The 23425-nt window shown below is 40.3% G+C and overlaps 1 pseudogene across 2 annotated transcripts in view; it reads left to right on the top strand.

Annotated features, from left to right (window-relative positions):
- The window catches only part of LOC308477983 (heparan sulfate glucosamine 3-O-sulfotransferase 1 pseudogene), a 75749-nt pseudogene extending 56016 nt beyond the window's left edge, over positions 1-19733 (top strand). For both annotated transcript variants that reach the window (XR_013991649.1, XR_013991650.1), the window contains one exon: positions 17511-19733. The product of XR_013991649.1 is annotated as a heparan sulfate glucosamine 3-O-sulfotransferase 1 pseudogene (transcript). The remainder of the gene's footprint in view (positions 1-17510) is intronic.
- The last annotated feature ends 3692 nt before the right edge of the window (positions 19734-23425 follow it).

The raw sequence follows: 23425 nt of genomic DNA, 5'->3' as shown, positions 1-23425 counted from the left end.
CTTAGCCTTTTCTTTTCTCCCACCCATGTCATTTTACTGAACTTCATGTCAGAAGAAGAGTTCTGGAGAACCTGAAAGCTCACTAGTTTGTGGTTTTTACTTGGTCCTAGTAAAGGTATCATGCTACTGGGGATATTCTGGATTTTTTGTTCCTAATAGACCAACACAGCCAACTACAATTTATGTGTTCTTTGCTGTTGGGCTGCCTGTGGCAAGGTAGAGATTTTAAGTTGTTTTGACCTGCTCTCTTTATAAATGTATGGTTGTTCCAGTTTACTCAGTTGTACATGGGTGCCAAGTTTATTTTACTGTTAGACTGTTACCTGTTTAAGCACTGGTGCATATGACCAGGTAGCTACACAGAGACCATTGAAAATGCAACAGTTTGTGTGACACAACTTGAAAAGCAAAGAAATGTTCTGTCTCTTCATCATCATTAAACCGTGCTTTAGTTCATACAGTTATAAAAAGATGCTAGCATGAAGGATGCCAGCTGCTATTTCAGTACAGCTACAATAATGGAATTTAATGCCAGCTCCTTCGGTATGCATCCCTATATGTCAAAGCATTTGCATCAGCCTTCTCTGTCTGATCCTCAAGACTCTCCCAAAGTTGTACCTCCTCCTCAGCCACGCCCATTATCCCCAGGCCACACCCTCAATGAACCCTCCCTTCTTTTGGACCCTGATTATGTCTCTTGCCTGCCTGGGTGAAGGATTGTATGTGCAAATCTATTCTGATGTATGGAGGTAAAATTTACATTCCTTGCTCTGCCCACATTTTCCTCTGGCCCTGCCCACCACTGGGATACAGCTCCTAAAAGGCTGCCCACAAAGGTATGCATCCCTCAGGCTGCAAGGTTTTCTCCATTCCTGGTTTACATGGTTGTGTATTTGTGTGTGTGGTGGAATTTGTCAATATGATCCAAGGATAAAATAGCTCCTATGTCCTCCAGATGGCTTGTCGAAGACTTTGTTAAGGGGTACATCATGTAGTAACACATTCTGAATTAATCTTTATTGCTTCCGGTTCCTATGTTCACATGAAGAATGTAAGACCATTGCTCTGTATTATGTTCCTTGTGTATCTGATTGAGCTGGTGCCATGTAATTTTTGTTAATGAAAATGTATTTCTGATCTCAGCCTGTTGCCTTTCAGCATCAGCATTAACTTCTGTGTTTTCTTTTCAGAAAGGCAGTAGTCAGTTTGTATTAGAGCATCTATGGCATGTGCTTTTGTTTGACTTGGCTGCTTTTCATCCACTTGTCATCTTTCCTCCAGCTTCAAGATTAAATCGTCTTATATCACATGTATCACTTTCCTTAGCAAAACAAAAAAACCCTGAGTACATGTTAGTTGAGGTGGATTACAATGAAGATTGTTCTTTTCCTGATGTGTTGCACACAAGAAAAGAAATTAAATGACTCTAAATGATTTGTTGTTTTCCTGTTTGCTGGCCTAAATTATGAGATCAGAGGCATTTTATGACAAAGTTTCAGTGTAACCAACCTAATTAATTGAAATGAAATAATCGTAAACATTTATTCATGCATGTACACAGGTGTTTTTTTTAGTGTTTACAATTGAGTTCCTAGCCTGGAATTGCCATTTGAAGGTTTGGCAATTGTTGTGAATTGTTGGTTTCATACTTCAATGTAGTAAATGAGCAGTTCACATTTATTTTTTAATAATATTGTTACCCATTTCTCACTATGAGGTCCCTGGGTGGGTTACAACAATTTAAAAAACAAACAAAAATGAAGTCAGTTAAAACATGACTACGTTCCCAGTGCAGTGCTTCTAGAAAAACAGGAAGGCATGGGAACATTTTCAGGAAGGAAGGACCTCTGCCCAAGACCATTTGCCAACTGTGGGAGCCTAACTAGGGGAAACCGGGAGTAAAATGGATGGGGAGGAGAAAATGCAGGAGAAAAGGAAGAGCTGTAGCTCAGTGGTAGTGTGCATGTTCTGCATACCAAATGTCCCAGGTTTGGTCCCTGGCATCACCAGTTACAACTGGCTAAATTGTCACAGGGCCACTGCCAATTGGAGCAAAGTTCAGATTACAGCCCATTTGTTCTTCTTGTTGTTGTGTTTGCTGAAGTAAAGTACTGCTCTGTCCTAAAGTGCCACCACAACTATGATTGTGATAAAAATGTAACTTAAACTTTTTAAAATGGACAATCGGATATTTAGCACTATTGATATGACATATATGATTCCAAATTCACAACACTTGAAATCACTAGTCAAATGTTCTACAAAACCAGATCTACACTTTGTTTAAAAGTATAAATGTCTCAGGACAGACCTGCCTTTGTTCCAAACTACACTAAGGTCATCTGTCTAAACTCCAAAAAGAGACCACTGACCCATGTATCTTCAAGGAGATCAAACGTCTAAATACAAATAGAATAGTTACATACAAATGGATAATGACTGTTGTGACATTTCTGTGTCCATAGTTTTTAGGAGCACTAATCTGTCTCCTTAACTGAAATGTCACATTGAAGACTTTCTAGGCAATCGGGCAGAAAATTCCTATTTTTCATGACTTACCCTTGCTTCATAGGAGAGGCATGGCAGATAAACTTTCAGCTATCCTTTTTATATAATGTCAATGAAAAACCAAGGCCCTTCTATAATGGAGACTTGTACCCTTTTAAATGCCCATTTGTGAGGATGAATTGAGATTTAAAAAATTGTAAAGCCCTTTGCATCCTAGAAGTCCTTAAACACATACCCAAAATGTTAGTTTGTAGTCACAGGGTGAAAGGAGCCTTTTCTGCATGGCAAGTCACTGTAGATAAATAGTTCTCCACAGGAGGGCAGTCCTACAGTGTAGACGATAGTTAGCTAGATGGACCTTTGTCTGAGTTGGTACAAGACATCTTCCTTCCAAACATAAATAAATAAATAAATGGTGCATTAAGAAAAAAGACCAAAAAAATTTATGGCAATGGATCTCAGGAACCAGATGCAGGCAGGGAAGGAGACAGAAAAGTACTGAAAGGGGAACAATGAGACACTATGGGTAGAGGAGAGAAAGGAGTTGTCTCAGGTCCAGAATGTCTAAGTACAATCGCATACATGTTTCTCCCATGATAGTACATATTTGATTTACATGTGGTTATCAGTGCTGCTCCTTTCTACTGATAACTACATCAAATTATACTTCTTGTAACTATTTATTTACTACATCCATTTAGAGAAGCATTCCTTAAGTGGATACATGTCATTAAGTTTCTAGGCACATTCAAAGTAATGTTCGCTATTTTAAATATGAAGAATGTGGATTTCCTCCTATTGGTTCTTGAGATTAGGGTGCAATCCTACTTGCATTATTGTAACAGAGTGGGATTGCAATGTGTCTGCAAAAGTGCTTTTCTTCCCTTTCCCCAAAACTTTAGTTAAAATCTAAGAGTTTGAACATCAACAATCCTAATGTTAAAGGTAAAGGTACCCCTGCCCGTACGGGCCAGTCTTGCCAGACTCTAGGGTTGTGCGCTCATCTCACTCTATAGGCCGGGAGCCAGCGCTGTCCGCAGACACTTCCGGGTCACATGGCCAGCGTGACAAGCTGCATCTGGAGAGCCGTTTACCTTCCTGCTGGTAAGCGGTCCCTATTTATCTACTTGCACCCGGGGGTGCTTTCAAACTGCTAGGTTGGCAGGCGCTGGGACCAAACGACGGGAGCGCACCCCGCCGCGGGGATTCGAACCGCCGACCATACGATTGGCAAGTCCTAGGCACTGAGGTTTTACCCACAGCGCCACCCGCGTCCCTAATGTAGTCCATTGCTAATCTGCAGAAACATTGTAGTAAAATGTTACTGGAATGTATTGATTCTTAGGTTGGTTTCTACCAATATGATTTTAGCAACAAGAAAAGCAACTACACAGGTGTGGAAAGTTACTAAAGTATTACTGCTGCTTTGTCCAGCTCCCAATTTCACTCCAGATTCTCCTACCTCAATGTTAAAATGTATCAGTGTCAGCAGAATTATTTGTCACAGCTAAAACTTTTCCAAGCTCTAATTATATTGCACCCCATGGATTTCATGCAGCTGGAGGCCTTTCTTAACATTTTATAAACTCAATTTCTGAATAGTTTTAAAATTCCACCATATTAATTCAGATTGAACTGAAATTCAGCACTGAAAGTAGTTCAGTGTTGTAAAGTGAGAGAAAACTCCTGAAAATAATACAGGTGTCATTGTTATATGCAAGCCCTTAATTAATTAATTAATTCATTCATTCATTAATTACAATATAAATCTGAAGTGGGCAGAACACCAATGTAGTTGATCTTTGGTTGATATGTACTGTAGAAGATCACCAAGGATATCTGATTCCCAGTTTTTAAAAATATCAACAACCTTTTTCCAAATTAAGTTGCTGGAACACATGGTTTGGGGTTTTGGGGGGTGGGGGCAGGGGCAGGATCAAGAAGCATTTTGAGTGAAAGGGTTGTGACCTCAGTACCAAAACGAAATCCTGCGCTAAGATTCACTCAGATGCCCTCTTCCTTAATTCTAAGTGGCTGTCTGCCCCTTGTCCTAAGCCACTATTTTGTTTCCAGCTGGTAGATCTTGGGGTCTAGCAAAATAGATCTCTCAAGCTTGAAGTTCATCTGCCTCTGTTCTAGGAGTGCTGTTTTTTTGTTTTTTTTAGCGGTGGCTTCTGAACCAGGGTGCCCCATAGCATTTCAGGGCTTGTCCCAGGTGAGACAGGGTTTCTACAAGGTCCCATAAGTTGAAGTGGGGAATCCCAAAAGCTTTGTTCTATTCTGATTACTTGGTTGCAACCCACAACCTACCCATTGCTATCATTTTTTTGTGACAAAGGAAACCAAGTTTACAAGAAATGCCTTGAATGAGTGGGAAAGTGTGGGCAGAGAGGGAAGGAGGGATAGGCCATTTTGACTAAGAGGTTTAGAATTTAACAGGGCTGTCCAATCACAATACTTCATGGGAGAGAAGTTGAGAGAAACATATATGTATTTGTCTCAAATGCTCATTGTTCTTTAGCAAGTTTTCTCTCCTGAGCAGACATAGAAGAGTTCTGCTGGATTAGGTGGTATCCCTCTTCCTACTGACTATACTTCTGAATCATTTTCAGTCTACTAGAAATAACGCATTACATCTACCACCTTTATTTTCATTGTTTTTTTCTGTTCCAGTACTTCTGCACAATTTTTTTTATTAGTGTGCAGTCTTATTCCTCTTTTCTCCTACTTTCAGTTTTAGGGCTAGTATTTATGTGTGGTGTTCAGTTTGTTCTTCCTGTATTTTCCTTTTTAGTAGAGTTTTTATCCTTGCCCCACTCTAGATCTGGGACTTCGCATGTGAATCTTTTTCGATTAAACTGAGCTATTTTATCTTATTTTTCACTTCGTTTGTTTCTCTTGTGCACTCAGGCCCAGCCCCCAGTTGTGTGTGTGCCTTTCTTTGACTCTGCCAGAGTGAACTGGTTAATTTCAGCCCCTTTTAAGCACCACACACAGACACACAGACACACACACACACACACACACACACACACACCACTCTTATTCATGAGAGGCACATGCACCTGGCAAGTCATCGGGTGCCCTGGCCCCCAACCCTACTGATAGGTTTAGACAAATGACTGGTGGGTCTGGTAATGGCAGTAGCAGAAGTATTAGCATCAGCAGCACTGCCTGTTCTGAATTCTCTCAAACTCAAACACTGATGTAGGCAAGAGGAGCAATACTCAGCTTCTTTCTGAAGCTGGCATGAACAGTAGTGGGAGCAAGAGGCAGAGTATATTCTAGCATTGCTTTGAATTGGCAGTGGATCTGAAGGCATGCCGTCTGCTTGTGTTACAGGAAACAGCTTGCAGGAAACTAATGGTTTAATATGTCACGAATATACTATAGATAGTAGCCATAGGACAAAAGCCCCAGGTAAAAGGGACTGTTGAATTGAAAAAGTTTGGCATAGAAGAAATCACATAATGATCTCGATGCAGTAAAGGTTTCAGCTGGTGCAGGCATAGCAGAGGCTTGTGAAAGTACAAAGGAAGACAGTTGAGAGGAAGTACATAAACAGGAACCCAAGACTGTACAACTACAGCACATGAATCAAACTTGTGGTTAGCGCAAGTGGTGTGTTGAAATTTCTCAGAAGTTTTCCTACCCTGCAAAAGAGGCTTCAACAATAGAGATGGTAAAAGTTGGTTCTTCCTGAGGCAGAGTGGGATCCGGACCCTGAGTCAAACCAGGAAGACTATGAAGCACCTCAGGATGATACGAGCTGCTTCTCAAAGTGCCATATCGGTATCTGAACTGAATCTTGATGACGGTGCTTGCCCCTGGCAACTGTTGATTTGAGGGCTAAATATGCTCAGTGCAAATACTTCCATATTGGACGTGCCTGCCAGCCTTCAAGCTAGAAAGACCTAGAGTTTTCTAAAATTACTATTAAAGATATACTGAAAACTGTTTATTCAATGTGATACTTTTTTATTTTCAGTACATCAGACACTTGGCATAGATATGTTCTTATACTGTGATTGGAATATAGACTTTTCTTATTAAAACAACAACAACAACCAAAAAGCTTAATTATATTTAAGATTCATTATGCATTTTAGCACAAAGTACTTAAAAGTACACTAAGATCCTGAGGTGTTCAGTGTGTGGTTTTTTTGTTTTTTGCTCAGTACTTTCATTAACCCTTCTTGTTTCATGCAGTCGAAAGATTTCAGGGATGCAACACAGTTTTAGAAATATTGATTTCAGACTTCTGAAATAAAGTCCTGTGTATTCTCTTGTCCATTTCCTTGCACACTCTGTGGTACATATCAGCAACTACTTAATCTTAGTCAGTTAAAGCTGACAGTTGACTGATAGGCAAGAGCTCTGTTCAGAGAAAAATCCAATCAGAAAAGCCTCTGTGGAGGCATCAAGTCTAGTTTAGGAGCCAAATGTTATTCTACAGCAATTCCATGGAGCACAAATGTAAAGGTTTGCCAATAGTCCATGGATCTGATTAGAGAAAGAAGTGAGGCATCCATCAATTGCCTTGTACTAAAGATGGGTCAAGACAAGAGTATTATGCTAGTCCAACCTTTTATGCTCAAAGAAATCTCAAACTTAGGAAACATGTTGAGAAGGAAAGTACTAAGAGCACTAAGGCCAGTCAAATAAAATTTCATTTTGAGGAGGAGAGCCTTATCTAAAGGAAGTATGCAAGCCACAGCTCATCTTGGCAGAACTGGGCTGTCTGCAAACAAATGTAAGCCATAGTGCAGGCAATATATTTGATTCCTTTGTAAATGTGATAGGAAAACATTAATAAAGAATTGCGGGAGGGTCAGACAAAAATGAATCTGTGCAGTGTACTATCCTCACCATTCCAAATTAGGCTGGAATACATGTGATTTCTCTACCTTATATTGGTACTCTACTTATACAATGGGTATTGTGAGCTGTGCTAGTGTTAGGTAATAGTTGAAATAACTTTCCCATCACATATACACCTGTGAACTGGAGGTCATAGTTAATTACACCATAGATGTCACCCAGGAGGCAGAAAAATGGCACCCCCTCTGGGATCTGCAACCTGAATTGAAGAACTTGAAAGCTTGCCACATACTTCTCCTAATAAAGGTATTGCTCAACTGCAGATTTGGAAGTTGTTGTTTTTCCTTATGGAGCAACACAGTTTTCTTCCTTTTTCATATGCCTGAAATTAGCTGTTCCACATTTGCTTGATGCGCTAAGGTGCTAGCCCTTACTGTGAGAAAAAGCCGAATGTATTAATATAGCGATATTAGCAAGATGTTTTATTATTTTATCTATTTAACCATCTGTTCATTTCTTGCATTCAGTACTGAAAATATGCAACGTGCTTGGCCAAAAAGACCAAGAATAGATGGCATCAACATGGATTTAACTACTTGTTAAATTATTGGCTCTTTGGCTTTTTTTCTCTCTCTTGACATTTCCCCGCTCCCTTTGCTAATGGAAAATGATTCATAATCATTTCACAGATGACAGGATTTCTATCTTTTAAGTGCAGAATGCTCAGCAGTAACTGCCAGAGTTGAAGGTTTTTTTTTTATTTCTGAGGACTTGAGGACCACCCTTTCAAGGATGTGTTGAATTGTCTAACAGCCCAGTCTGTGAAACCCTTAAAGAACCCAGCACTTTTATTGCAGGAAAGACAGCTTGAGCCTGCTTAAATATGGGAAACTGCATTAGCAGAATGTGAGAATTAGCAGCAGAGCACCTGAGTCTCCTGGCAGCAGCTTTCCTGGCTATACCTTCCTTTTGCTAGAAAAGCCCATTAGTCACTGGGTGAACCAGGACAACTCCCAACACTTACATTCCAATTGGTTGGGCCAACATAGTATGAAGATCTGGATCAGGCCGTGTAGGAAAAGCCATGCAAATCTTGCTGGTCTTTCTTCCCTTGAAGTACAGTAGGGTTTTAAAGACTCCTGCTTCATCTTAAATAATTTTTTTTTTAAAGTTGAAAAAGGGGGGAAATAGTGTGTCTCTTTATCTTTCACCAAATCCCTTCAGTTACAGAACCTGTTGTAGATCTGTATAATTTACAGCTGCCATATATAGCCTTTATTGCAATAATATACGACATATTTTGAAACTGGCGTCGTTTAGAGGACTGAATCTCATTAAACCAATTTAGCTTTTCTAGAATGTGACCTGTACAGGGGAAAGTTCCCTTTCAAATGGCTTCAATTATCATTTGTTCTTTGTTGATTGCTTGGAAACCACAAATCAATATTGAAAGAATGATTGATGTACAACCATCACACTTGGTCTTTTGAATTTGATACACAACTCTGTGGGCGTATACATGCATTTATTTTGTGACAAGGTGGCAGAGAAAATGAAGATAATTTCCTCAAAGCTATACTTTTTCATCAGGGAATTTTACACCTAAAGTTATCAGGAATAGGGAGGGGGGGAATAATTCTAGCCTTGGGGAAAATAAATCTTTCTAAAATGCCTATCTAAAAACATCACCTGCTAACCATTTAATGTACTTATAGTTTATGCCTTCCATAGCATTACTTTTTAATCTATTCTAGTCTGTGTACCTGGTAAGAAGGAAGCCTGGAGCCAATTGCAATTGCTTTGCAACTCATATCTTTAGCCACCAAGTTGTTGGCTTTTTTCCCTTCCCTTTATTCCTCAAGGTTCCTGACTCTTGAGCTTTTAATGGAAATGATGCCTCATTAACACAAGTACCAACCATGTAGCTTCACTGCAGACTTTGGGTGCTTGAGTTTACCACTTCACTATCCTTTATTGTATCTGTAATGCTCTCTGGCGATGTCTAAATAAAAGGGGAAAGCCTTTAAAAGAAAAATAAAATAAGGAATTGAAATGTACATTAAGAGACCTTCGCAATGTTCCAAAGAGCCATGCACATGCGGTATCTGAACTTTTTACTTTGAGCAGCAGATATGTATGTACGCAAACACGCCTTATTATTATTATCATATAATTATTATTGTTATCATTATACCTCTTTTCTGAGCAGGAACTTATCCAAAGTGGGTTACAAAATAGGGGGGACAGAAGAAAAAAATAAAACAATTTTAAAATGATAATGTGGCATTGCTCTACTTAAAAATGCATTAACATAGCCAGAAAGAGCACAATTCAACCTGACCATCTCCCACCTAATAAACATGCTTGGAAGGCCAGTTGGGAGTGGAGGGAGTTTTCTGGGCCATCTGAAAACCCTGTAAAGTATCAATTTGCCATATATCCAGTCAGGGATGCCGACTTGAATAAAATATTTGGGGAGCGCATGTAAGCCCCACCCCACATAATCAATCACATGATGTGATACAGGCACACCATTTGAATTACCTTTGGGAGGCAGGCCCTTCAAATACTTTATTGAGGAAGCCAAAGGGACTCCCATAGCATGTTTGTAGTTCTGATCATAGAATCACAGAATTGCAGAGTTGGAAGGGACTCCGAGGGTCTCCTAGCCCAACCCTGAGTCAAACAGAAATCTCAACTAAAGCATCCATGACAGATGGCCATCCAACCTCTGCTTAAAAACCTCCAATGAAGAAGAGTCCACAAACTCCCAAGGAAGTCTGTTCCACTGCTGAACTGTCAGGAAATTCTTCTTGATGTTTTGTCAGAATTTCCCTTCTTGTAACTTGAAGCCATTGGTTCGAGTCATAGCCTCCAGAGCAGGAGAAAGCAAGCTTGCTCCATCTTCCATGTCACAGCCCTTTAGATATTTGAAGATGGCTAGCATAATTCCTCTCAGTTTAGCCTCTTTCGCAGGCTAAACATACCCAACTACCTCAACAGTTCCTCATAAGGCTGGGTTAGCAGACCCTTGATCATCTTGGTTGCCCTCCTCTGCTCATGTTCTAGGTTGTCAATATCCTTCTTAAATTGTGGCACCCAGAAGTGGACACAGTACTCCACGTGTGATCTGACCAAGGCAGAATAGAGTGGCACTATGACTTCCCTTGATCATGACACAGTACTTTTGTCAATGCCGCCAGAATAGCATTAGCTTTTTTTGCTGCTGCATCACACTGGTGACTCATGTTAAGCTTGTGGTCTTCTAAGACACCTTTTCACATGTACTATTAGTAAGCCAGATGTCCTCCACCTTATATTTGTGCAACTGGTTCTTCCTGTCTCAGTTCAGAACCTGACATTTGTCCCTACTGAAATTCATTTTCTTAGTTTGAGATGAGTTCTCCAATCTGTTAAGGTCATATTGAATCCTGATTCTGTCTTCTACAGCATTAGCTACCCCTCCTAGTTTGGTGTCATCTGCAAATTTGACGAGCATCCCCTCAATTCCTTTGTTTAACTCATTTATAAAGATGCTGAACAACAACGGGCCTTGGTAAGATTTGAAGAAAGTGTTTTAAGCACTTATTAGCTATTGCAGCTTCAAGGTTCAGTGAATTTATCTGAATACAATTCTGGTTTCCAGACTGAAAACTCACCGGCAGTGCGTCTTTGCCTTAGAGCAGATTATAACACATAGATTAACATGTGTGCTGAGAACAAATATATTTAAATGAATTATGCCAAAACAAATGAATTATGTTTTATGTTTATGGGGTAATATATTGGTACATTCCTGAAGACACACTTTGATGTAACTTTTCTATCAGCATTAGCTATAGTTAGCCATACTAACTACATGGGTATAGTCAGTGTTAGTCATGCTCAATGCAGACCCATCAATGGCTAAACAGCAGTTCTATTCATTCCAAAGGGTTTATTCTAGAACATTGGGAAATCCATTATACTGAGTCAAGTTATTGGTCCATCTAGCTCAATATTGTCTTTACAGACTGGCAGTAGCCTGCTCTTTATATAGAGACCGAAGAGATCATTTTCTGAAATCTGTGTTCACACAAGCAACCAGGTACAGTCTAGTAGAAATAGCTCAGTTTCTTTTGAGTGACAATAATAGTTTCATAACACACAGAGTGACCCTCTATGCACTGGCTGCAAAAAAAAAGGGGGGGTTGAGAATCAGGAAAAAGAAATTAAATAAAATCCCCTTAAATTGTTGTACTGATTCAGAGGTTTAATCTGAGATTAAGATGGATTTGGGTTTGTTGGTGTCCCTGGTAGCATTTCTTTTACATCATGGTTGTTCTTCCATTGGGGATGTTGGTTCATATTATGGATGTATGATCTGTATTTTATTCATACTGTTGCTGTGGGTTTGTCATGGCCATGGCTAGAAAAAAAAACTTACACTGAATGGTGGAAAGGATATTTGAATATTTTCAAACAGCAATGGCTGCCTATTGCACCCTTGTGCAAAAGGCAGATAACATTCAGCATTTATTTATGAAAGCAAAGTAAGTTCTAGTGATCTTAGCCAAGCGCCTTCAATTCTTTCCTCCACAATTTCTGTTTTCTGTGCTCAGTTTTGTTTGGCCTTCTATGTGAATATTCATTTACCTCATGAGACCATTGCAAGGAAATAGGGTTTGGCACAGCAATAAAAAAAAAGCGTCAGCATATAAACACTTATTAGAGGCCCACGAACTTTGACGCAGCAAAATCTAAACTATGAGATCTACCAAACTAAAGGGTTCCACAATGCAAATTTAAATTGATTCAGCTTCTGTTGTCTATGTAGTTAAGATCATTTGTTAGGCCTCATTCTTACAAACATTGTGATTAAAATTTCATGCAGTTCAAAATATCTTGCCATCTTTCATTCATGAGCCTTGGTTTCTTAATATGTGTTACTTTTTCTTTTTGCCTAATGTACAGAATATCATTTTGTATCTAAGCAACAACATTACCAAATAATAGAAAAACATAACATGTAATAAGGTGCTATAATTCTGATGCTGTACTAGGGAGCTGGGGGTGGGAGAGACAGAACTAATTTTTTAATTATGCACCATGGAGCTATTGCAAATGTACTGTGAGATAGGGAGAATGTGCAGTGTTGCAATTTCAAATCCATTGTTTTTATTATACAAACTCATTCATATTGCCTTCTGAAACTGTGCATTTAATTCCACCAAGATGATAAAATACAGATATTATTTAGATAGCACATTTCAATTAGCTGCTCTAACAGCACAGTCCTACACATGTCTACTCAGAAGTAAGCCCCATTGAGTTCAATGGGACTTACTCCTAAGTAATAGGATTGTAATCTAAATCTAGTTTAAACCGTCTTTATAGTCACATATCAATTATAACATAACCACAGGAACTAACATCTCTGAGCTTCATCAAAATCAATCAATTCTCTTAGGCTGAATCTGGAATGGTTGTTTCAATGGAATTGCTCCCACAGGCAGTTTTGATCCATTTAGTCTTCAGCTCTATAATGCATTCCGAATCAGATTATCCCTCATAATATATTCCTACGTAATGTTTTATTTCAGCAGCAACTTTTGCCATATAGAATAATAAATGAATCTGCAAACTTGCTAGAGCTGTCTGTGACAAGGGTGGAATCTACACACATATAAAAACTGCTGTGAAAATACTTTATATATATATATATATATATATATATATATAAAAGGTTTGAAAAATACACTGAATTTGGCATAGCTCACTGTCACTGTCTATTGTCACATTTGTATATTGCACCTTACAAAACATTTAAAATGTTTTATTTATTGCTGTATAGCTGAGTCCAAGGACTGAATGTATTTCATACTTCCATGGTTAGCCTATGGAAGCACAAAACATACTGGGAATCACAGTTTTCATTTACAAAGAAACTGCAAGTGGGTCATGGTCTGAGGACCATCTTCTTGGTCTGGGTCTGGATGGGAACCCCATGCATTCTGCCTTAAATTTCATTATGGAAGAAAGGCAGGATACAAATAAAGTCATCCTTTATTTATTTGCAGTCCTGTACTGCTCTTTTACCTTTTTACTGCTCTTTAAGAAAATGTTATCTGGACAATGCAGATAGAAGTGAAAAACTGGAAGTATAAAAATAAAGCATGGACATAAAATACCATATAAACAGTGTGTGCATGTGTTTAATTACAATAAAAGAACATCAAAATAAAACCAGCAACAAAAAACAATAGTGCAGAAAACTTTAAAACAACTAAAAATGATAAAAACACGTATAAAATATTAAATAATAAAACACCACTATATGACTCCCAGTGCTTTTCTGAGCACAATTCAAAGTGTTGGTGGTGACTTTTAAAGCCCTAAATGGCCTCAGCCCAGAATACCTGAAGGAGCATCTGCACTCCCATCGCTCAGGCCGGACACTGACGTCCTTCTCCAGGGGTCTTCTGCTAGTTCCCTCAATGTGAGAAGCAAAGTTACAGGGAACCAGGCAGTGGGCCTTCTCGGTAGTGGCGTCGTCCCTGTGGAACACTCTCCCTTCAGATGTCAAAGAAACAAACAACTATTTGACTTCTAGAAGACATCTGAATGCAGCCATGTTTAGGGAAGTTTTTAATGTTTGATGTTTTATTGTGTTTTTATTATTCTGCCAGGAGCCGCCCAGACTAGCTGGGGAAACCCAGCAAGATGGATAGGGTATAAATAATAAAATTATTATTATTATTCCTGTCCAGATAGGAGTGCAGCTGGGCCCATTGGTGTTCGTGTGAGAGGGGGCCCAGAGGCAGTTGCTTCAGGCACAAAAATTGTTAGGGGCGCAACCCAAGCTACACCACTGCACTGCAGCGGTCCCAAAGGTGCTGCAAAACTGGGAGGGAGATGTATCCCTTTCCTAGTCCAGCAACACAGTATGAGCGTCTCTCAGGCAGCCAGGTATCTTGCTGCCCACTCCTTTCAGCACCTTAGTTCCACATCCTTTGCTCAGAGGCACCATGCACCACATGCTTCTCACATGCTATGGCTGCCACCACTGCATGCACCCTGGATTACTTCTGTGCCAGTTGGTCCCCTTGGCTCTCTCCTGCCCCCACTTTGGGACAAAGGCAAACAGGGCCCCTGTGGCATCACAGAGCCCCCAGTCCAGGCCTCCGTATGGGAGCAGGCAGTTGCAGGGATGTTGGGACACTGCCAGAGTGTCAGCTGTGTGAACCTTGACTGACAGTGCACCAGCTCTTAGGCTGCACTGGCAAAGCTTCCTGTGAATATCCTATAGAGAGCTGAAATGGCTGGTGCAGGATGAGCCACAGCGATGAAGGGGCTCCAGTTGGGCAGTTGGAGTCTGTGTCCAGCACCACCTGGGAGAGCCCGCATCTCAGAGGTTGTGCTAAAAATTGGGGGAGGAGGATCCACTGCGATGTGCTAGCCCCCTTTCCCATGGTGATGCCGCCCCCTTTTGCGTCTTGTCCTAGGCACTGGCAACTCACGCTATGCCACTTCTGGGCTACCAGCCAAAACTGATGAAAGGCATATCATAGCTGTGTGTGCGCTCAGTACTGTAAGGTGTGTGTGTGAGAGAGAGAGGAATTTCAGATAAGACACAAAGCTGTTCTCAAGCACAGTGTGTTTACAGATGACACTTGCAGTCAATATTTTGTATCAGTACGCATATGATTGTGAGTAAACATTTTGTGCTAACATTAATGATGATGTTCAGTAAATAATAATTTGAGTTTCTAAAATGTGTGTTACAGCCTGTGGAGTGGAAGTAAAATATTCCTTATTACAGCAAGAATACTTGCTTAGTCTGACTAAGAATCATTTCATTTCCATAGTGCTAGATATTGAAAGGGAACTGTTTTCCCATGTGTAATGATTTGCCTTTCCATAGACTTAATTAGGACATTGTGAATCAATATGAAACCAGATCTTGTTTACACTTAAAGTCAATGATTGAACATTGTTTTCAATGGCATTTCCATCTTCCTTTGGAAAATTGTCATTATTTTTTTAAAACATGGCATTTATTTCCATTTCAAAGAAGTGCCTTTCATTTTGCATAAATATACAAATTTTCAAGCTGCACAGACAAAAGATTCACTGCTTGACAGCTGGCATTATCTTTGGACTATTGTTCAGGTAGTTGGAACCAAGTTAGCTTTTACCTATTGCTATTTTATCATTTGCTTCACACCTTCAACAGAGCTACAGTCTCAACCTGACCTGCTGAAATTGAAAATGTAACCTTCCCAAAATAACAGATGAGGGATTCTTTGTGTTGACATTTTGTGTGGGTCTTATTCTCTGAGCCTGTGACCTACCACATGGAGAAACTTCTAAAAACTACCAACTTGCAATGCCAAAGACAGTTATATCCTCCTGAGGGGCTAGATCCATTGAACTTCTATTGCAATGTTAACTAATGATCATAGAGGTTGAAAATAATAGGAGAAATGAACAATAGAATACAGCCAACTCTCCTAAAGAGTATTGTCTTGACAGTTCAAGGTGCTCATAACTTTGTTCATACACTGCAAGTCTAAATTTCAATAAGGGGTGGAAATAATTCCCCAGGGATTTCTAGCATAGTAGGGAACAAAAAATTGGTGAACGGATTAACTGTACAAAACAATAGAACACAAAACAAATATGTCTATAACTTTAATATGTTGAACATATTTAGTAGGAAACACGTGAATATATGAAAGGACTCAGTTGCTGAACATCAAACTGGATGATAAACTTTGTAATTACGTACAAACTCTGGATGGGAACTGCACAACAAGTTCAACACATCCAAGGGAGCTTGAGCTTATTTCTTAAATGGCAGCCTCCCTCATTCAACAGAGAAAATGAATATTTTGGAGATGATTGAAAGCTGTTTGTGATATGATATGGAGGTCTCCCATTAGATCCAAAAGGAAAAAAATAATTACTCTGGTCTCTTTTTTGGGAGGAAGTTTTTTGGGGAGGAAGACTAAGTAAGACTTGCTGAACAGCCCCACTTCAACATGTTTACAGGGTTCTTGATTTCCCAATAAATGAATAATTTTATTTTTCGCCTTTTTTTCATTCTGTCAGCTGCTCAGGGCCCAGGGACCAAACTTGGCCCTCAGGTTCTCTCTATCTGGCCTCAGAACTCTCTCTCTAGGCCACACAAACCCTGTTTCACATCCCAAATACTTTTGCTCGACTGGCCTGTGTCCTTGAACATTAATAACGCCTCTTACCATATTTTTTGCCCCACAGGGCGCACCGGCCCATAGGGCGCACCTAGTTTTTTTGGGGGGGAAATAAAGGAAAAAAAATTATTTCCCCCCCAGGCGTGGGGCTGGGGCGGGGGAAGCCCGAGCTTCCCCCGACCCCAGCCCCCAGAACAGGCTGCTATCCGCAAGCCTAGGGAGCCCTGCAGGAACTCCCGCGGGCTCCCCAGGCTTGCGGATGTCTGCCCGAAGCCCGGGGCGCGCTCCACTGTGCTCCCCAGGTTTCGGGCAGTAGGCTGCTGTCCGCAAGCCTTGGGAGCCCGGTGGGAAGTCGCACCAGGCTCCCAAGGCTTGCCCGGGGCGCGCTCCACTGTGCTCCCCAGGTTTCGGGCTGCAGGCTGCTGTCCCACGGGCTCCCAAGGCTTGCGGATAGCTTCTTGAAGCCTGGAGAGCGAGAGGGGTCGGTGTGCACCGACCCCTCTCGCTCTCCAGGCTTCAGCGAAAGCCTGCATTCGCCCCATAGGACGCACACACATTTCCCCTTCATTTTTTGAGGGGAAAAAGTCCGTCCTATAGGGCGAAAAATACGGTACTTGTTTCAATGTAGCCAAGAAAGTGGTTTGTGAGTGTGTGTAGAAACTAGCTTACTGTAGAATGGTAAAAATTTACATTTATTGCTGTAGCCCTCACTTTTGGCCCTCAGAAAGTTGCCCAGAAGGGAATGTGGCACTTGGGCTGAGAAGGTCTCCCCATCCCTGGTCTGTGAAGTGGTACTATTTAGAACAAAGTGACCAAGCCTCACTTGCCTTCCAAACTTGCAGGTGAAAGCACAAGCCTCACTATTTCTATATGTATGTTTTTTCTGTCATGGCTTTTTAGAGGTGTCAGGTTCCATATGCAAATCTTTTGCTATAGAGTTCAGCTAAACAAGATGCTGATTGCTGTCCTGTTCTTTCTGACCCACAGATGCTTGAGAAATTTGTTGCTGCTTTGGCCCCGGTTCCATCAGCTGCCTCCTTGCGGAGACACGTGCTCATTGTTTCACCAGACCAGCACAACTGCATTTTGCACTGAGAGTTCCTTCTTCTCCACATGGCCTTTCTACTGGTGTCAGCATACCTTCTGCTGACTCATGCCCATGGCGCTCCAGTTGAGAATGGGGCTCTCATGGAGACGCTGAAGTCCCAAGTGATGCTGTTCAGCAATAAGAGTGAACACTATTCAGCACAAGTGAGACCTCCCGGAACGAGCAGACGAATACCTCACACAATCATCATCGGAGTTCGCAAAGGAGGGACCAGGGCCTTACTTGAAATGTTGGATGTTCACCCAAACATTGTGGTAGCGGCTACTGAAGTCCACTTCTTTGACTGGGATGAGAATTACGTGAAAGGAATTGACTGGTACAGGGGCCTGATGCCGTTTTCATATGAAAATCAAATAACTATTGAGAAAACACCAGGCTATTTTACCTCGCCACAGGCTCCCGAAAGGATTCATGATATGAATAGTTCCATTAAACTGCTGCTTATTCTAAGAGACCCCACAGAGAGAGTTATCTCTGATTATACTCAAGTCTATTACAACAGGCTGGAAAGCCACAAGCCTGTTCAGCTCTTTGAAGACATTGTTATTAAAAATGGAGCACTTAATACCAAATACAAGGCTATCCAGAGAAGTCTGTATGACATTCACATGGAGAGGTGGCTTAAACATTTCCATTTGGATCAGATTCACATAGTAGATGGAAATACCTTGATCAAGGACCCTCTTCCTGAATTACAAAAAGTGGAAAGATTTCTGAACCTGCCATCCAGAATTATGTCTTCAAATTTTTATTTTAACCAGACCAAGGGGTTCTATTGCATTAGGAGTGATGGAAGAGAGAGATGTTTACATGAATCAAAAGGACGGCCACATCCTGTTGTCAACAGTACTGTTTTAGAGCAACTTTACTCCTACTTCAGAGAGCACAATGCAAATTTTTACAGAATGATTAATCATTCCTTTGACTGGCATTAGTAACTTGTGGGGGGAGGCAGTTTGTTTGTTTTCTAATGTCCTGCAGTAATTTATTTTCAAGCACTTCTCATAAACTCTGAGTTGCATCCAACTTGATATGAAGACCAGAGTTTTCTTCCCTGGGGTTTAACACTAGAAGTCCATTGCATTAATGGCGGACACTCTTTAGTGTACTTGGGGGCAATAGGCTTAGTGTTGGCTTTTAACTACAATAATGAACTTGATTGCACCAGTCCAAGTCCATGACTTCAATGGAGTTATTTCAGATTTACACTTGTATAGCCGAGATGACTCATTTGTCTCTCTTTATTCAAAGTTATAAGCAAATGGAGTTTCACAGAAAACCATTCCTTAACTGATGTATAACAAAAAAAGGGTTGTGTAACTGAAATGGTATTATTCTAACCTTCAGGTTTTGTTGACTGCTTTTATTTTTCTATCTAGCTCCATGACAGTGGGATTGATTTCTATAACTTTTCATACAGTGAAATAATTATATATTAGAAGAAAAGATGACTTGAAGTGGTCCCATTATATAATTTAAAATCTTTTTTGTGAAATAATGATTGTAAAAAGTATATCTCACTTAAATGAGCCTCAAGGCTGCTCCCTGTTATGGCTCCCTCTATGTAGGGTCTTTATATTAAGTAAGACATTCATCATGTGCATGGGTATAAAGCCGTTTAACCTGTTCATACAAGTGTTAAGCGTTTCATATCTCCAATGCAAACAAATGAGGGCTCTAAAATAATCCCATTTTACACAGTAGACATCAAGAAGTACACAAGTGTCCATTTAATCACAAAAATCATGAGCCACTTACTTTTTTTATAAAAAAAATACCCTTCATCAATACACAATTATTGGTCTTGTTTGTATTTTGTAACCATTTGTTCCAATAGTTTATATAACTAATTTGGCACAAAGTTTATTGCAAAAAAAAAAAAAGTTTAATTGCCTGCTCTCCAAAGTGTGGAGTAACTTTTGTAATATCTATTTGCAAATCATAAGATGTACTCAGAGTGCAAAGTAACTTCATGTGGTATTGTATACTATACACACAATATTCAAAATATCAAGTATGGGTTTCTGGTTTATCTATAAAACTATACATCTACATGAATGCATTAGAATTTGTTTGTTTATAATATATTTTTACTTGATAAAGTAATGTTTGTCTCTATTTTTAAATTCGCTACTTTTCATATCCACCCATCCACCAAAATGAAGATTATTATGCTCTGGACTTTATATTTATAGAACTGCAAGCATGGCTCCATATTAGGGCTGCCATATGTCCAGATTTTCCTGGACATTACCAGGATTTCAAAGGCGAAATTGACATTGGGGGGAATTTCTGTTCTTTTGGTGTCCTGGTTTTTACTATTTGAAATATGGCAGCCCTACTCCAGATGGAGCAGACTAATGTAAATAACAACTTACATGTTCACTTGCTTCGTCTCCCACCACAGGGCCCAAGCAAGAAAACCTTACAAAAGTTGGTTCTCTTTAAATGGCTGACACAAATAGGTGTAAAGGAAGCTGGCTAGTAAAATTTACCGTAGTTGGTTACTTTAGTGGATTTGATAAGTGCATATAAATGCCACTTGTTGCAAGGGAATTGGTGATAGCTTCAACTAAGACACATGCATTGTTATGCCATCCAAATATGAATGTGGTTGACTAGCTTCTGGGCAGAGCATCAGACAGAAATCTTAAGAAATGTTTTAGTTAAAAAAGAAATGTTTGAAGTATGATTGTTACCACCAGTGGTGAAAGAGTTTTTTTAATAATTTGTCGAAATATGTCAAAACTATGAACATGAATAAGATTGCCAAGAATGGGTAATGCAAGGTGCCAAAGGAAAGATGAGAAAGAGAAAGAGAGAAGTCCAGACAAAGACATGGAAAGGAGGCTCCATACTGCAGACTCACTACATCAGCTATACCAAGATGGAATCTATACACAATTAAAAAAACGCTGTGAAAATGCTTTTTTTAAACGTTTTGAAAAATACATTGAATTTTGCATAGCCCACTGTCACCATCTGGTGTCACATTTGTATATTGCACTTTACAACACTTAAAACGTTCTATTTGCAGCCGTGTAGATGAGTCCAAACATAATGTATACATAATGTCAATTGATCCTGTGCACTGCCAGCAGCTAGGCAAACCAGTCAAACAATACCAGTGGAAACAAGTGATAATGCAGCAACATTGGCAGGTATGCATGGAAGGAACCAATCAATGAATGCATGGTGACAGAAGAACAAACTCAGGCCATCACCCTACACACCACATATGCAAAACAGAATGCAACTGTTAAAAGACACCATAATACTCCTTAGGATAGACCTCCGTGGTATAGCAAACAGGAGCTGTGCAACTAACAGACTTTAGGGCTATGTGCATACAGGGGTTCAAATCACCTGGCTGCAAAAACACAGTCAGAAAATAGCCATCATTCCCCCAGGCAAACAGGTGGCTTTTTCCAATCTCCTTCCACACACATGCTCTAGATTTGTATTTTTTTATTTTTTGGACTCCACATTATTTGTGATCATTGCCCTGATGGCTAGAGCTGATGAGGGTGGTAGTCTAAGATCTCTGGGGTGCTTCAGTTTGAGGAAGGCTGATATTGAAAAACTTGCATGCCTTTACTGTGTCAGGAAGAAGCATGATTGTAAACCCCCTTGGTGCTACAGAGAATGGCTGGAGTCCTGTTGTAGAAGTGAAGCTGTCATGGAAACACTTCAAACAGTAGCATTGCACTGGGGAGCAAGCTTCTGCCAGATGACAATAGCAAAGCTAAGCAGGGTTTGGTATGGTTTCAAATTGGATGTGGGGCTATGTGTTGAGATTCCTGCATTGTGGGGGTTGGGGGGACTAGATGAAACTCAAACTCCCTTCCAACTCTACAATTCTATGATTCTGTGATGTACTAGGAAGAGCAGAACTATGCTAAGAAGCTGCGGGACATACCTGCCATGGGAAAACATTGAACTGACCACCTTCTGGCTGCCTAGCAATAACAACCCACAGTGCTACTGGATACAAAAAAATAATGAAGGTTGGAGGCAAAGGCTAATGCCTATACAGTATAGTGAAACCTTGGTTTTGGAACGTAATCCATTCGACTTCCGAAACGTTTGAAAACCGAGGATCAAAGGGAGGCTGGCAAATCTAATTTTTTAAAAATGAGAAATGCACCTCACGTTCAAAAATGGAAGCAGTCACTTCCAGGTTGTCGGCGTTCAGCTGCCGAGACGTTCAACACCTGAGGTTTGAGTGTACTTGATTCACTACACATCAATGGCCTGCTACAGGAACAAGCAAGTAAAAGACATATGTACAGACTTTATAATCCTCCAAATCACAATTTAGCTGCATAGACCAGGACTCAATGGGCTTTGTATGGAGCAGTAGCCAGCAGTGTTGTGATAAACCAGCTTGTCCTGGTTGTCCTCACTCTTGCTTTAAATAAAAAGAAGCAGCTGGGAATTGTACTTCCTCCTTCCTGTTCCACAGCACCAACTTGTGTCCTGAGTGTCTGGGAACTTTTAACTGTTCCCTGAAGGGAGTTCTGATGGGTACCATATATCCTAATGACTGAACTACAGCATCAGCTATGCACTGGACTCTTCCTGGCAGCAAGTAGAAGGGGCATAGAATGGCTTAAGGGGCATCATCCTGGCATTTCTGCATATTGCTGCTTATTGATTAGTGCAACCATCATCAGGAGCAACATCATGGCATGTAGGTGGTGGCAGAATTGATAGAAACCCTATCAAGTCTATCATGGGCTGCTCTGTTTTCTACTTCTATTATCATGCTTTTGATAAGGGGTGGGAAGCTTGTGGTTCTCTGAATGTTGTTGGACTCATCAGCCCCAGCCAGCATAGCCAGTGGTCAGGGATGATGGGAGTTGTAGTTCAGCACAACATCTGGAAGAACCCAGGTTCCCCATCCATGCTTTTGACAGTGCCACTAGGCACACATAGGATCCGAACCAGATATACTACTTTAAGCTGCAAAGAAAGCAACAGCCATATTAGCTGAGCCCTAGATTTGCACTGCCTGATGCAGCAACACCAGTTGCCAAAAAAACAACAACTTGTGTGCAACTGTGAATATGTTAAGTGTCTGGTTTTTCTTTTTAAAAAACCCATTTCAAGGAATGCTGATCTGGATGGTTTACTAATACATAAATCTACCAGACTTGTCAGCCGAGCCTTCATGCATTATTTGCTCAGCAGTTCTGGGGAAACTGCTGAGAGAATGAACTCAATTAAATAACAGACTAATACTGGAGACTGCTCTATTGGGCTTCGTATAACTGCACCAGCCACCTTTTAAAAAACAACAACCTGTTCCTTGGGCTGCATTTCTGGATCCAATTCCATAGCAGCATAAGAACATTAGAAGATCGCTGCTAGATTAAGGCCAAAGGCCCATCAAGCCCAACAGCCCTATTCCTACAGTGGCCAACCAAGCTCTAAATTGGGAAAGTTACACTGGAAATATTGTCCCCCTTGTTAGGGAATTGTTGTAGGAATGAGAATCAGTTTCTACATGTAAATGTTATCCTCATTTTCCCTGGATTTTTGTCCCTGATGTGTGTCCATTAGGGATGTCAGAGAATTCTGATGGAAATGGGAGTGGAAAATCCAGTTTCATGTCCAGAACAGAAACCGATCCAGAAAATATGCAAACAATGCGCAATTTATTACATTTCTCCCCAGTTGCTTTGTGTTTCCTTTGCAATGAAGTGGGAGAATTTGAAGTTTTCTATGGATGAGACAATTTTAATCATTTCTGAATTTGAACTTTTCAGCCATTTCCCTATAATTCATTTCA

This window comes from Podarcis pityusensis (genome assembly GCF_964106645.2).
Source record: "Podarcis pityusensis genome assembly, chromosome: 5".
Classification (NCBI taxonomy): Eukaryota; Metazoa; Chordata; class Lepidosauria; order Squamata; family Lacertidae; genus Podarcis; species Podarcis pityusensis.
This window is presented reverse-complemented; position numbering and strand designations above follow the sequence as displayed.